This window comes from Caretta caretta, chromosome 4 (genome assembly GCF_965140235.1).
Source record: "Caretta caretta isolate rCarCar2 chromosome 4, rCarCar1.hap1, whole genome shotgun sequence".
Classification (NCBI taxonomy): domain Eukaryota; kingdom Metazoa; phylum Chordata; order Testudines; family Cheloniidae; genus Caretta; species Caretta caretta.
Window position 1 is genome coordinate 117391305 of NC_134209.1, and position 14243 is coordinate 117405547.

Genomic DNA, 14243 nt, shown 5'->3' on the forward strand with positions numbered 1-14243 from the left:
TATTTGAGCATGAGCTTTCGTGAGCTACAGCTCACTTCATCGGATGCATACTGTGGAAAATACAGTGGGGAGATTTATGTACATAGAGAACATGAAACAATGGGTGTTACCATACACACTGTAACGAGAGTGATCAGGTAAGGTGAGCTATTACCAGCAGGAGAGCGGGGGAGGGACCTTTTGTAGTGATAATCAAGGTGGGCCATTTCCAGCAGTTGGAGCCCCACCTGCCTTCCCGAACGGCCGCCATTCTGTGCCACTCTCCATCGTTGATTGGGTCCTCAGAGACTATGCTGGCTTCGCCGCTGCCCAGCTGGTAACTGAACCCCCGGGGTCCATCACTCAGGCCGAAGCTGATGAAGTCTTTGGCTTTGCCGTTCTGCGCTTGCTCCTCGTTAGTAGCATGTGGCTTGAGAGCAGGCTGTTAGGCTCTAAGGTGCCACAAGTCCTCCTTTTCTTTTTGCAAATACAGACTAACACGGCTGCTACTCTGAAACCAGCCAGATTTTAATTCACCTCTGGTGTGAGGTGAGCAAGACATTAGACTTCAGGAAGAGCATGAGAAATGATCATAGGAATATAAGAATGGCCATACTGGGTAAGATCAATGATCCTTTTAGCCCAGTATCCTGTCTTCTAACAGTGGCTGATGCCAGATGCTTCAGAGGGAATGAAAAGAACAGGGCAATTTTGAATGATCCATCTCATCATCCAGTCCCAGCATCTGGCAGTCAGAAGGACTACCAGAGCATGGGGTTGTGTCCCTGACAATCTTGGCTAATAGCCATTGATGGACCTATCCCCCATGAACTTCTCTAATTCTTTTTTGAACCCAGTTATACTTTTGGCCTTCACAGCATCCTCTGACAACTAGTTCCACAGGTTGACTGCTCATTGTGTAAAGAAGTACTTCCTTTTGTTTGTTTTAAACCTGCTGCCTATTAATTTCATTGGATGACCCCTGATTCTTGTGAAGGGTAAAATACATTTACTTTCTCCACACAATTCATGATTTTATAGACCTCAATCATATCCACCTTTAGTCACCTCTTTTCTAAACTGAACAGTCCCAGTCTTTTTAATCTCTCCCCATATGGAAACTGTTCCATTCCCCTAATCATTTTTGTTGTCCTTCTCTGCACTTTTTCCAATTCTAATATATATATTTTTGAGATGGGGTGACCAGAACTGCAGGCAGTATTCAAGGTATTGCCTAACAGGGATTTATATAGAGGCAACATGATATTTTCTATGTATTATCTATCCCTTTCTTAATTAATCCCAGCATTCTGTTCACTTTTTTGACTGCCACTGCACATTGAGTGGATGTTTTCAGAGAACCATCCACAACGACTCCAAGATCTCTCTCTTGAGAAGTAACCACTAATTTATACCCCATCATTGTGTATGTATAGTTGTGGTTATGTTTTTCAATGTGCATCACTTTGCATTTATCCACACTGAATTTCATCTGCCATTTTGTTGCCCAGTCACCCAGTTTAGTGAGGTCCCTTTTTAAATCTTTGCACTCTGCTTTGGGCTTAGCTACCTTGAGTAGTTTTCTATCATCTGCAAGTGTTGCCACCTCCCTGTTTACCCCTTTTTCTAGCTCATTCATTAGTGTGTTGAGCAGCACTGGTACCAATACTGATACTTGGGGGACCCTGTTATTCACCTCTCCCCCCATTCCTACCCTTTGTTTCCTATCTTTTAACCAGTTACTGATCCATGAGAAGACCTTCCCTCTTATCCCGTGACTGCTTACTTTGCTTAAGAGCCTTTGGTGAGGGACCTTGTGAAAGGCTGAGTCTCCGAGTATACTATATCCACTGGATCACCTTTGTCTACATGTTAGTGGACACCCTCAAAATTCTTTGAGGGATTATTTATCATATGTATAAAATTATATCTGAACAGCTGGCAGCATTGGGGATCTGGACAGCACATCAGTGCAGAAAGTGGATCAAGGGCAGAAGACAGAATACTGCAGAGTCAAGGATGCTAGTGGTACCTCTGGTAACTACCCATCTTCCTGAATCTTTTACAAGGAATTTGACCAGGTAATGGGAACTGCACAGAGCTTCTAGTGGTGCATGATGCTGCTGAGCTGGGAGAGTGACCTTATAACCCCCCCAGTCAGAGGAACTACCAGAGGAGAGCTAGCTTCCTGATGAAGAGCAAGAAGTGACCCTGGAATTCAAGTCAGTAACTGAAGGAGCTATGCCACTGGAGCAGCTACACCACACCCATGGTCCTACTCAGAGGTCCTATTTGGGGATGGCACTAGGGAGCAGCCCACAGCAGAACTTATGCTGGAGTCTGTAATGGAATGCTAAACTGTATTATATTGTTCAGCCACTACATGGCATCATAGCATACCTTATCTGAGCTGGTCATAGACAGAGCCAGCCACTACAGTAAAGGATCTTATAATGAACACATCTCTGGTGTATCTCTTGGTGAAAGAAGCTCTGTAGCCAGTCCGTATCTGGTAAAGAAGCCTAACCTGCTAGGAGAGGCCTGCAGCCTACTGTGTACAAGAAGTACATGACATGGTGTCAGAAGTAAACTAGTGTCAGAGGAGAACAGAAACAGAAGGAAAGCAGCAAAGGTTGCAGGATCAATCTCATCAACATGTCACTCTTCAATGCTTCAGACAATTTCCCTTTTGCTAGACCTACAGAATGGATGAACTGGAAACATTTTCCAAGATTTTGCATTGCAAACAAACTCCACAGGGAAACTGGAGACATTCAGGTGTGCCCTTTAATTTATTCTATGCAGAAGCAGGCAGAGCATATCTTTAAATCTTTTGACTTTTGACTTTAAGGAAGATAGTCACAAAGATGACTATGAAAGAGTTCTGGCTTAGAAACTGTAAACAGGCACTTGAGTGCAAAAAGTCATTACCATAAAAGCCTGAGGCTATGAGGAAATTCCAATCAGACTGCAAAGCCTTTCAGAATAAGTGTACAAGATGTGGAAAATTTCACAGCTCAAGACATGTGCCCAGCTAAAGGTGAAATATGTAAGAAATGCACAAAGTATGGACATTTTGCGGCTGTTTGCAACATTAAGGCAGTGAAAGAGCTAACTACCATTAGACAGACAGACAATGAAGAGACATTGTTTCTGGAATTTATCACATATGATTGCACAGAGCCTGTCTGGAGAGTGAAACTGACTATTCATGGATAGACTATTGACTTTAAAATTGACTCAGGAGCAGATATGACCATCATCACTGAAGGGACTTGAAATTATCTTCATGCCCTCCCAGAACTGAAATCACCTGATACAGCCTTGATTAGTACTGGAGGTATTCTGAATTGAAGGTGTCAATTCATCACAGAAACAACTTACAAAGACAAAAGTGCATGTGATGAGAGGATCAAAGACCAACAAACTTCTCAGCCGCAGCATGGCTGCCATGATGGGCCTAGTGAGAAAGGTGGAAGAACTCAGAGGATTTGATCAAATTGGACTTTTGAAAAGTGATACAAACACCTCTACCAGACAGCCCTTGGAAGAGACTAACTGTAGATTCATGCAAATTTAGAGGACATCATTACCTGATCACAGTGGGCAATTTATCCAAGCATATAGAAATAATGGGGACCAGCAGGGGGCCAGAATAACATGGCTGCCTGAAGCCTGAGCAGATAGCAAAGCAATCTGCCTCCATCGAGCCCCAAACCCTACTAAACTTCCCCCTGCAAAATAAGCATAGCGTTCCAGAGGATGGATTCTCTAAGGAAATCTGAAAATTTTAAAAAGATACCTCACTAAAAAGAATGTTTTAGACTTACAGAGTGTAGAAATCTCTCCAATTCCAAATGAACACAGCAGATATGGCAGAAATGCCAGAGCTGAAAATAGGGTTGCCAGATGTCCAGTTTTCAACTGAACACTCAGTCAAAAAGGGACCCTCCCTCCAGCCCAGTGAAAATGAGCGAGTGAGTGGGGGTGGGGGAGAGCAAGCGACAGAGGAAGAGGGGAATGGAGTGAGCGGGGTGGGGGCTGAGAGAAGCGTGTTCGGTTTTGTTTGTCAGAAAGTTGGTAACCCTAAAAAAATGGCTATCAACAGCAGATATTCTGGAGCTGATCTGTCAGTTTAAGGTCATGAGAGATGGTTTGATGAACAAGCTTTTCACAGAAGGAAGTTGCTGACTTGGAAGAGTCACAGTGCTAGAGACTGGCTTTAGAGAAGCAAGTGAGAGAGAAAGAGAGCTGCAGAGCCTCATGGCAGTGATGGAGCAGAGAGAGAGAGATGCAGTTTAAAATTGGATGATATAGAAAATAGATCAAGAAGGAACAACATCAGAATTAAGGGACTGCCTGAAAGTGCTGAAGGAGGAAACCCAATCCAGTATGTAAAAATTGTAATTGTGGAGTTTTTACATCTGAGGTCTCTGAAAGGGGTAAAAGTGGAGAGAGCATACAAAGAGCTGCTCCCCCAACCTGGGCCTCAATAATAATAAACCCAGAGACTCTATTAATTCTCAGCAGAAAAATTTAATTATAAAAGAAGCCAGAGAGCATGCAGAGTTCATACTGAAAAGCCACAAGCTGCAAATTTTCCATGACCTCTCTTCCCTAACTTTAAAAAAAAGAGAAGAGAAGTGGGGGAATTTACAGCAGCACTCAGGAGAGCACATATCCACTACAGATGGGGATTCCCATTTAAACTCTCATTCAGCTTCCAAAAAAATCAGTATTATGCAATACTGTAAACAAAGAAAAAAATACACTCCAGGAACATGGGGTAGAAAGCCAAATTTCAGATGTACAAGATGACTCTCCAGAGGTAGTAACTACAGATAAACTGCTGAAAAACTCTTGGTAAGTGGTGAAATTCAGGAAAAAGAAGACCGTAAAATAAAAGACAAAAGAGTCTAGAGACCAAACTGGCAATGTCAGAAGTGAAGTTGAGCAAGAGAATACCGGAGTAGTAATCCAATTAGAACAGGACTTCTTGGGAGTCACCAGGAACGAGCAGTTGGACAGTAATCGTGTTCATGTTATAAAGAGAATAATATGAAGTTTACTTAAATTGGGGTGATCAGTAATAACAATAATAACTCTAAAACAGAGGAAATAAAGGCCAATAGGAGGGGAGTATTTCAAGGTTGCAGGGGACTGTAGAAAAATAGAAAGGGGAAAGGACGGCACCTTTAGGGGTTCTGTATAAACACTTCCCATACTCAAATGATCAGATGGCAAATCAACCCCTAGGGTCAAGGCCCTATAAGTGGAAAATGTACCTACCTTTGATTGCAAGAGAAGCAGTCCAAGTGCTCCTCAGGAGAGTACCAAGACTTAGGTTTCAGCAAAGCACAGTCATTTGGGAACTGTGTTACATGTTATGTTGGTATTTCATTTGAGGATTTAGAGTAAGGGGAATGCAGGAGAAGGGAGGGACTGGGAAGGCTGGGGGGAAATAATACAAGAAGTTGACATGGAAGTTTACAAACAGAAAGCAAGATATATTTAGGCATACAATAGTGAATGCAACATAATTAGAAACCAGAGATGGCAACGCAAGGGTTCATGTCATCAAACAGCTAGAGAATTGAAGGTCTGGAGCAACAGATAACGACCCTGCGTTGCATATGAGAAACGGAGGATGTTCTGGACAAAAGTCAGGATATGCTTCTACGGGCACAAAGCTCTAAAGATTTAGAGCAGGTTGCATAGCGGAGCCAAGAGGCCAGTGAAGAAGCTTGGCAACATGTGACCTCCAGAAGAAGAAGGGGGAATGTCCGGGTTCCAGCAACGCAGACACAGGTAACTAACCGCTTTCATGTTCTCTCCACAGGTACCATTGCGGAGAGTGGACCAAATGATATGTCTGGGGGAGAAAGCAGAAGGAGACTCCGCTGGTTGGAAGGCATGAGATGCACTGTCCTGAGATGGGGGGTTCCACGACCACCAGTCCCAAGAGAAGGAGGCGGGTGGTGGTGGTGGGGACTCTCTACTCCGGGGGACTGAGTCATCTATCTGCCGCCCTGACCGGGAAAACCGAGAAGTCTGCTGCTTGCCGGGGGCTAAGATTCGCGATGTGACGGAGAAACTGCCGAGACTCATCAAGCCCTCAGGATTGCTACCCCTTCCTGCTTCTCCACGTGGGCACCAATGATACTGCCAAGAATGACCTTGAGCGAATCACTGCGGACTACATGGCTCTGGGAAGAAGGATAAAGGAGTTTGAGGCGCAAGTGGTATTCTCGTCCATCCTCCCCGTGGAAGGAAAAGGCCTGGGTAGGGACCGTCGAATCGTGGAAGTCAACGAATGGCTACGCAGGTGGTGTCGGAGAGAAGGCTTTGGATTCTTTGACCATGGGATGGTGTTCCATGAAGGAGGAGTGCTGGGCAGAGATGGGCTCCACCTTACAAAGAGAGGGAAGAGCATCTTTGCGAGCAGGCTGGCTAACCTAGTGAGGAGGGCTTTAAACTAGGTTCATCGGGGGAAGGAGACCAAAGCCCTGAGGTAAGTGAGAAAGCGGGATACTGGGAGGAAGCACAGGCAGGAATGTCTGTGAGGGGAGGGCTCCTGCCTCATACTGAGAATGAGGGGCGATCAGCAGGTTATCTCAAGTGCTTATATACGAATGCACAAAGCCTTGGAAACAAGCAGGGAGAACTGGAGGTCCTGGTGATTTCAAGGAATTATGACGTGATTGGAATAACAGAGACTTGGTGGGATAACTCACATGACTGGAGTACTGTCATGGACGGTTATAAACTGTTCAGGAAGGACAGGCAGGGCAGAAAAGGTGGGGGAGTAGCACTGTATGTAAGGGAGCAGTATGACTGCTCAGAGCTCCGGTACAAAACTGCAGAAAAACCTGAGTGTCTCTGGATTAAGTTTAGAAGTGTGAGCTACAGGAGTGATGTAGTGGTGGGAGTCTGCTATAGACCACCGGACCAGGGGGATGAGGTGGATGAGGCTTTCTTCCGGTAGCTCGCGGAAGCTACTAGATCGCATGCCCTGGTTCTCATGGGTGACTTTAATTTTCCTGATATCTGCTGGGAGAGCAATACAGCGGTGCATAGACAATCCAGGAAGTTTTTGGAAAGCATAGGGGACAATTTCCTGGTGCAAGTGCTGGAGGAGCCAATATCTTTCAATATCTTCATAAATGATCTGGAGGATGGTGTGGATTGCACTCTCAGCAAATTTGCGGATGATACTAAACTGGGAGGAGTGGTAGATACGCTGGAGGGCAGGGATAGGATACAGAGAGACCTAGACAAATTGGAGGATTGGGCCAAAAGAAATCTGATGAGGTTCAATAAGGATAAGCACAGGGTCCTGCACTTAGGACGGAAGAACCCAATGCACAGCTACAGACTAGGGACCGAATGGCTAGGCAGCAGTTCTGCAGAAAAGGACCTAGGGGCGACAGTGGACGAGAAGCTGGATATGAGTCAGCAGTGTGCCCTTGTTGCCAAAAAGGCCAATGGCATTTTGGGATGTATAAGTAGGGGCATAGCGAGCAGATCGAGGGACGTGATCGTTCCCCTCTATTCGACATTGGTGAGGCCTCATCTGGAGTACTGTGTCCAGTTTTGGGCCCCACACTACAAGAAGGATGTGGATAAATTGGAGAGAGTCCAGCGAAGGGCAACAAAAATGATTAGGGGTCTGGAACACATGACTTATGAGGAGAGGCTGAGGGAACTGGGATTGTTTCGTCTGCAGAAGAGAAGAATGAGGGGGGATTTGACAGCTGCTTTCAACTACCTGAGAGGTGGTTCCAGAGAGGATGGTTCTAGAATATTTTCAGTGGTAGAAGAGGACAGGACAAGGAGTAATGGTCTCAAGTTGCAGTGGGGGAGGTTTAGGTTGGATATTAGGAAAAACTTTTTCACTAGGAGGGTGGTGAAACACTGGAATGCATTGCCTAGGGAGGTGGTGGAATCTCCTTCCTTAGAAGTTTTTAAGGTCAGGCTTGACAAAGCCCTGGCTGGGATGATTTAATTGGGGATGGGTCCTGCTTTTGAGCAGGGGGTTGGACTAGATGACCTCCTGAGGTCCCTTCCAACCCTGATATTCTATGATTCTATGATAATCACAGTAATTTCAGGTTTTTCAATAAGCTAAATAGTTACTCTCAATGTCTCATCCTTTTAAAGTAAAATCTTTCAATGTCAAAAGGTTAAATGGTGCCATTAAAAGGGAAAAAGCCCTCATAGAACTGAAAAAAACAAACATACCCCACTCTCAGATTATTCCACTTCAAGCAACTCATTTTCAGGAGGGGCAAATTATGGGCATGAAAGGTAACTGGTTTCAACAGACATATTTTGCTTCAGTTAAAGGAAAGACAAGACAAGAGGAGTGGGCATAGCATTTGCTAAACATGGACCTTTTCAGACTAAATATCAATTTAAGGATAAGGAGGGATGATGGAGAACCTGCAGAAAAAAATTAGGGGTGGAGTGGGGACAGGGCCTAGGATGAAGTGGGGGTTGAGCACCCCCAGTGCAAGGAATAAGCCGGCGCCTGTGCTCCCATGCAAAAGCAAAAAAAAAAAAAGTTTTCTATAAGAAGGACTTCTTTACAACACTGAAATACTTTGGACAAGGGCCAATTATAGTGGGAGGAGACTTCAGTTGCACACTGGGACAAATCTGAAAAAGAGAGACATGGGGAACATGGAAGTAGGCACAGCATTGACTTCTCTGTGCCAATGATTCCGTCTTTCAGATTGCTGAAGAGAATTGCACCTGGGGAAAGAGATTACACATTTTATCCACATTCTCATCAGTTACATACTAGAACAGATTTAATGTTAATCTCTAAATCTTCAACGAAGCAGACCTGATCTGCAAAAAATGTCAACTTTACATCATTAAATCATGCACCAGTGGAAGTAATATTTGATAGCTGGGTTGGGTTAGAAAGATCACTTTACTGGAAAATGAATGGCTTGTTTTGCCAAGCGAGAGATCAGGTTGCAGCAATTAAAGAGGACATTGTTCACTACTTCTAAATAAATGATACTGACAATATAAAGAAAGGCCTTCTCTGGGAGGCATGTGAAAAACAGTATTTAGGTGTCAGTTGATAAGCAGAGCTTCAACTGAAAAAAAAGAAAGAGCTCAAGAAAAAAATAGAACTGGAACACGAAATTAAAAAAACCCCATAGCAACAATTAACCAAGAGGGAAGTTGAATACATTGACGACAGATGCCACTGAAAAGGCCCTTAATACCAAGAAGATGTTTTGTGAAAAAGGGAAAAAAGTGATGAGCTGTTGGATCAAAAGCTTAAATGGATTCAAGAGCTATGTACTATTCCACCAATTAAGAACAATCCGTAAAATTACTGTAATGAAATGTGCTACTTTTACTGCTTATTATAAACATCTCTGTACCTCATATAATCTGAGGTTATTCAGAAGTTTCTGGAAGTAGAAGGGTTGCCAAAGGTAAGCAAAATTGATAAAGAAACTTTGGATAAAGAAATAACAGAAGATGAAATCCTAGAGGCAACAGCAAGTATGAAACATGGCAGGACTCCAGGACCTGGTTGCTTTCCAGCTGAATTTTACAAAATATTTAAGGAGGTATTGGTGGGTCCTTTGGGAGGTACCTCCAATACTATTCTATTAGATGGGGAACTTCCATAACCGATGAAAGAAGGTACTGTGGTTGTTCTCCCTAAATATGGAAAAGATCTTAGTTTATGCAGTTCCTGTAAGCCCGTATCTCTGTTGAATCAAGACAAAGATTTTAGCAAAAATACTAGCTAGACAATTAGAATCTATGCTCTGAGTTTATATGAGCCCAGATCAAACTCAATTAATTAAGGATAGACAAATGTCAGACAATACCCAGAGATTACTTGGAATAATCCGTAATGGCAGATTAAAAAAAAAAAGATCAATTTCACTTGTCATCGCTAGGTGCAGAGAAAGCCATTGATAGAATAGAGTGGAACTTTATGTTTCAAGTCCTGTTCCATGTGTTCTTTGACATCCCCCCTCCCCAAGTTCCTTACATGTACAGCTGTTTTTTGGACTGGTTTAAAAAGCAGTTGTCCAAGTTAATAGGGTTAAATCTCCCCTTTCTGAATTACACAGAGGGACTAGGTGGGGATATCCAGTGTCTGCTTTACTTTTTGCACTGGCTATGGAGCCTTTTGTACAGAGGATAAGGAATAATGGATCCCTCACAATAAAAACTTGCAGGAACACATCAGAAAATAGAAATAATATTCCATCCGCTGCTTACAATGCTATCTAAACCAAATATTTCCCTAAAATTACTTTTTAAAGAAACCCAGGACCTTGTGGAAGCATCTGGATTTAAAAGTAAATTATCCTAAATCTATAGGATTTTTTTCTATAAATTTTCCAGAGTTTGAAAAGTCACTCCTCCAGAAAACTTATGGGCACAAATGGGCAACAAATTCTATAAGATACCTGGGAATTCAAATCTCAAACAATCTAGAAGAGCTCTATGATTCAGATGTCAAACCACTACTTCAGTAAATGAAAGAAGTCGGGGGGAGGGAGGGAGAGTATGTAATTTCTTGGTTAGGAACAGTAGCCACAGTCAAAATGAATATTCTGCCAAGATATCTTTCTTATATCAAAATCCTTCTGTGAGTATCCCAGATAAAACCCGAGCAGAGGGCATCAGAGCAGATACCATGTACAGACCCATTAGACAGGGAGCACTAAGTGTTTCAAATATTCTGCGGTACCACTAACCCAGACAGTTTAAAGTAGTAGTGGATTGGGGGCACTCTAACCCAGCCAAACACTGGGTCTCTATTGAACAAGAAAATTGCAGGAATGTAAACATTGCTCGGCTACCATGGATAAATAATATTTTTTTAAAAAAAAATCACACCCACCAGAAATTTACACACAACCTTTAGCAAAGGCTACTCTATGGGTTTGGGATGGAATGAGAGATAAGATCAGTTCTGTTCCCTAATCAATGACACTCATTGCAAATAAGCCAGATCTTAACCCCAATTGTGAACCAGAGAGCTTCAAAGACTCAGAGAGCTAATGGAATACACACAGTTGGCCAGCTATCCTGTAAAGAAACTTTTCTAACTTATTTAGAGACCAAAACTAACTTAAACTGGCCCATTCTCCCCTGGTATCAGTACTTTCAAGTCAGGCACTTTGTCTCTCAACTTATTAGAAAACCTGCTTTATACAGAAAGTTAACTTTAACAGAAGCGATGGCATCTGGTCAATTAGGAAACAAAAAATTATAACTAATTTATATCAATCTTTGCCGATAGCTTTCCTCACAAAAAATTGTCCATATATGATGTGCTGGGAAAAGGATGTGGATAGACAAATAACCCCAGAAGAATGGGATTTGATCTAGAAAAGAGGACCAGCAAATTTCTTTAAGATACCATTTCAATAGTATCTCACACCAGTCAGGTTAAAAAAATAAAACGAGAGACTGAATGGGAATAAGTGTTGGAGAAACTGTGGTGAAAGACGATATTTTAGGCATATACGGTGGACGTGTCCAGTCATTAGGGAGTATTGGGATGCAATCCGTAACCAAATATCAGAAACATTGGATATTTATTACCAAGTGATCCTTTGGTAATCCTCCTGGGCTTCTTAGTGGAAGTGGTCACACACAAAAGGAAATGAAGTGTTACTCTTTCAGGGTCCTGCACTTAGGACGGAAGAACCCAATGCACAGCTACAGACTAGGGACCGAATGGCTAGGCAGCAGTTCTGCGGAAAAGGACCTAGGGGTGACAGTGGACGAGAAGCTGGATATGAGTCAGCAGTGTGCCCTTGTTGCCAAGAAGGCCAATGGCATTTTGGGATGTATAAGTAGGGGCATAGCGAGCAGATCAAGGGACGTGATCGTTCCCCTCTATTCGACATTGGTGAGGCCTCATCTGGAGTACTGTGTCCAGTTTTGGGCCCCACACTGCAAGAAGGATGTGGATAAATTGGAGAAAGTCCAGCGAAGGGCAACAAAAATGATTACGGGTCTGGAACACATGACTTATGAGGAGAGGCTGAGGGAACTGGGATTGTTTAGTCTGCAGAAGAGAAGAATGAGGGGGGATTTGATAGCTGCTTTCAACTACCTGAGAGGTGGTTCCAGAGAGGATGGTTCTAGACTATTCTCAGTGGTGGAAGAGGACAGGACAAGGAGTAATGGTCTCAAGTTGCAGTGGGGGAGGTTTAGGTTGGATATTAGGAAAAACTTTTTCACTAGGAGGGTGGTGAAACACTGGAATGCGTTACCTAGGAAGGTGGTAGAATCTCCTTCCTTAGAAGTTTTTAAGGTCAGGCTTGACAAAGCCCTGGCTGGGATGATTTAATTGGGGATTGGTCCTGCTTTGAGCAGGGGGTTGGACTAGATGACCTCCTGAGGTCCCTTCCAACCCTGATATTCTAGGATTCTAGGATTCTATGATTAATCCTTTCACTCAGGGTTTTAAGTCATCTACATCCCCTTACATCCGAGGGCTTCAGACCACTTTCCCAGTGACTGGCAGGGGAACCCAGGCCCATGTTCTACACTCCAGGGACCCTAAAACAAGCAACCAAGAACTGCTCCATCAGGCATCTTGCCACCACCTCCCTAGACACCTTCTTACTATTAGCCTTTCTTCAGGCCTTCTCTTCAGCCCCTTTCTGGGGATTTGTAATGAGCAACACCTCCCAAGGCTTCTCCTTGGAGATCAGATGCCTGGCCTTAGTCATGTTCCCAATCAACCACAACAGGACTCCTACAAGTAGGCTCCCTGTAGTGTTCCACATCCAGAGCCCTCTGCCTACAAGGTTATCCCTTCTGAGTTCCTCCAGAATCAGTCTCCTGCTCTTGGGTTCAGCCTCTCCCTGACTGAGTTGGTTCCTTCCCTCTTACCTCAGAGCCCCACATAGCTTTTTACTTAACAGAATAGTGTTGTGTTGCAAGCTTTTCTGTTCCTGCTACTGCATCCTGTTCTTCTGCTCACTACTACCAAAAGAGACACTAAAACATTCGTTCCCTACAACCCACTTTGCCACCAGAATGCCTCTCTTTATAGCACCAGCAGCTCCTCCCCAGGCTTCATCTTTGATAAGGTCTGGCCCACCCTCCAGGTACAACCAGATGAGTTAATTGGCATCACAAGCTCACATTAACCTTTCAACACCTCTCCTGTTGGGTAGACACTCCATCACAATAAGGCTATAATTCATTCCTAGAAAGGCCCTGTTTGAAAGTGATATGATGATCTGAGGCTATGTGCAAATAAAGACATTGTAGAAAGGCAACCAAATACATGATCAAAGCGATCAATGTTGTTGATGAGATGATATGTGATTACAAATAATAAGAAAACAATCTTTCAGCTGTAATACCTGAAGATCATATTAGGAAGGAGAGATTAGAATCCATTTTAGGGGACTGAGCTGAGCTATGTGTGGTCTTGAAGGGTTCAGGGTAAACTGCACTTTTAAGCCCTCACTCAGTTCATCTCTTGGCACTCCTTTCAAGTGACATGCCCAGCCCCTGTATTTCTCTCAGAGTGACATCCCACAATTCATCCTACTGTCAGACTGGGAAAGCGGGATACCGGGAGGAAGCACAGGCAGGAATGTCTGTGAGGGGAGGGCTCCTGCCTCATACTGAGAATGAGGGGCGATCAGCAGATTATCTCAAGTGCTTATATACGAATGCACAAAGCCTTGGAAACAAGCAGGGAGAACTGGAGGTCCTGGTGATTTCAAGGAATTATGACGTGATTGGAATAACAGAGACTTGGTGGGATAACTCACATGACTGGAGTACTGTCATGGATGCTTATAAACTGTTCAGGAAAGACAGGCAGGGCAGAAAAGGTGGGGGAGTAGCACTGTATGTAAGGGAGCAATATGACTGCTCAGAGCTCCGGTACGAAACTGCAGAAAAACCTGAGTGTCTCTGGATTAAGTTTAGAAGTGTGAACAACAAGAGTGATGTAGTGGTGGGAGTCTGCTATAGACCACCAGACCAGGGGGATGAGGTGGATGAGGCTTTCTTCCGGCAGCTCACAGAAGCTACTAGATCGCATGCCCTGGTTCTCATGGGTGACTTTAATTTTCCTGATATCTGCTGGGAGAGCAATACAGCGGTGCATAGACAATCCAGGAAGTTTTTGGAAAGCGTAGGGGACAATTTCCTGGTGCAAGTGCTAGAGGAGCCAACTAGGGGGGGAGCTTTTCTTGACCTGCTGCTCACAAACCGGGAAGAATTAGTGGGGGGAA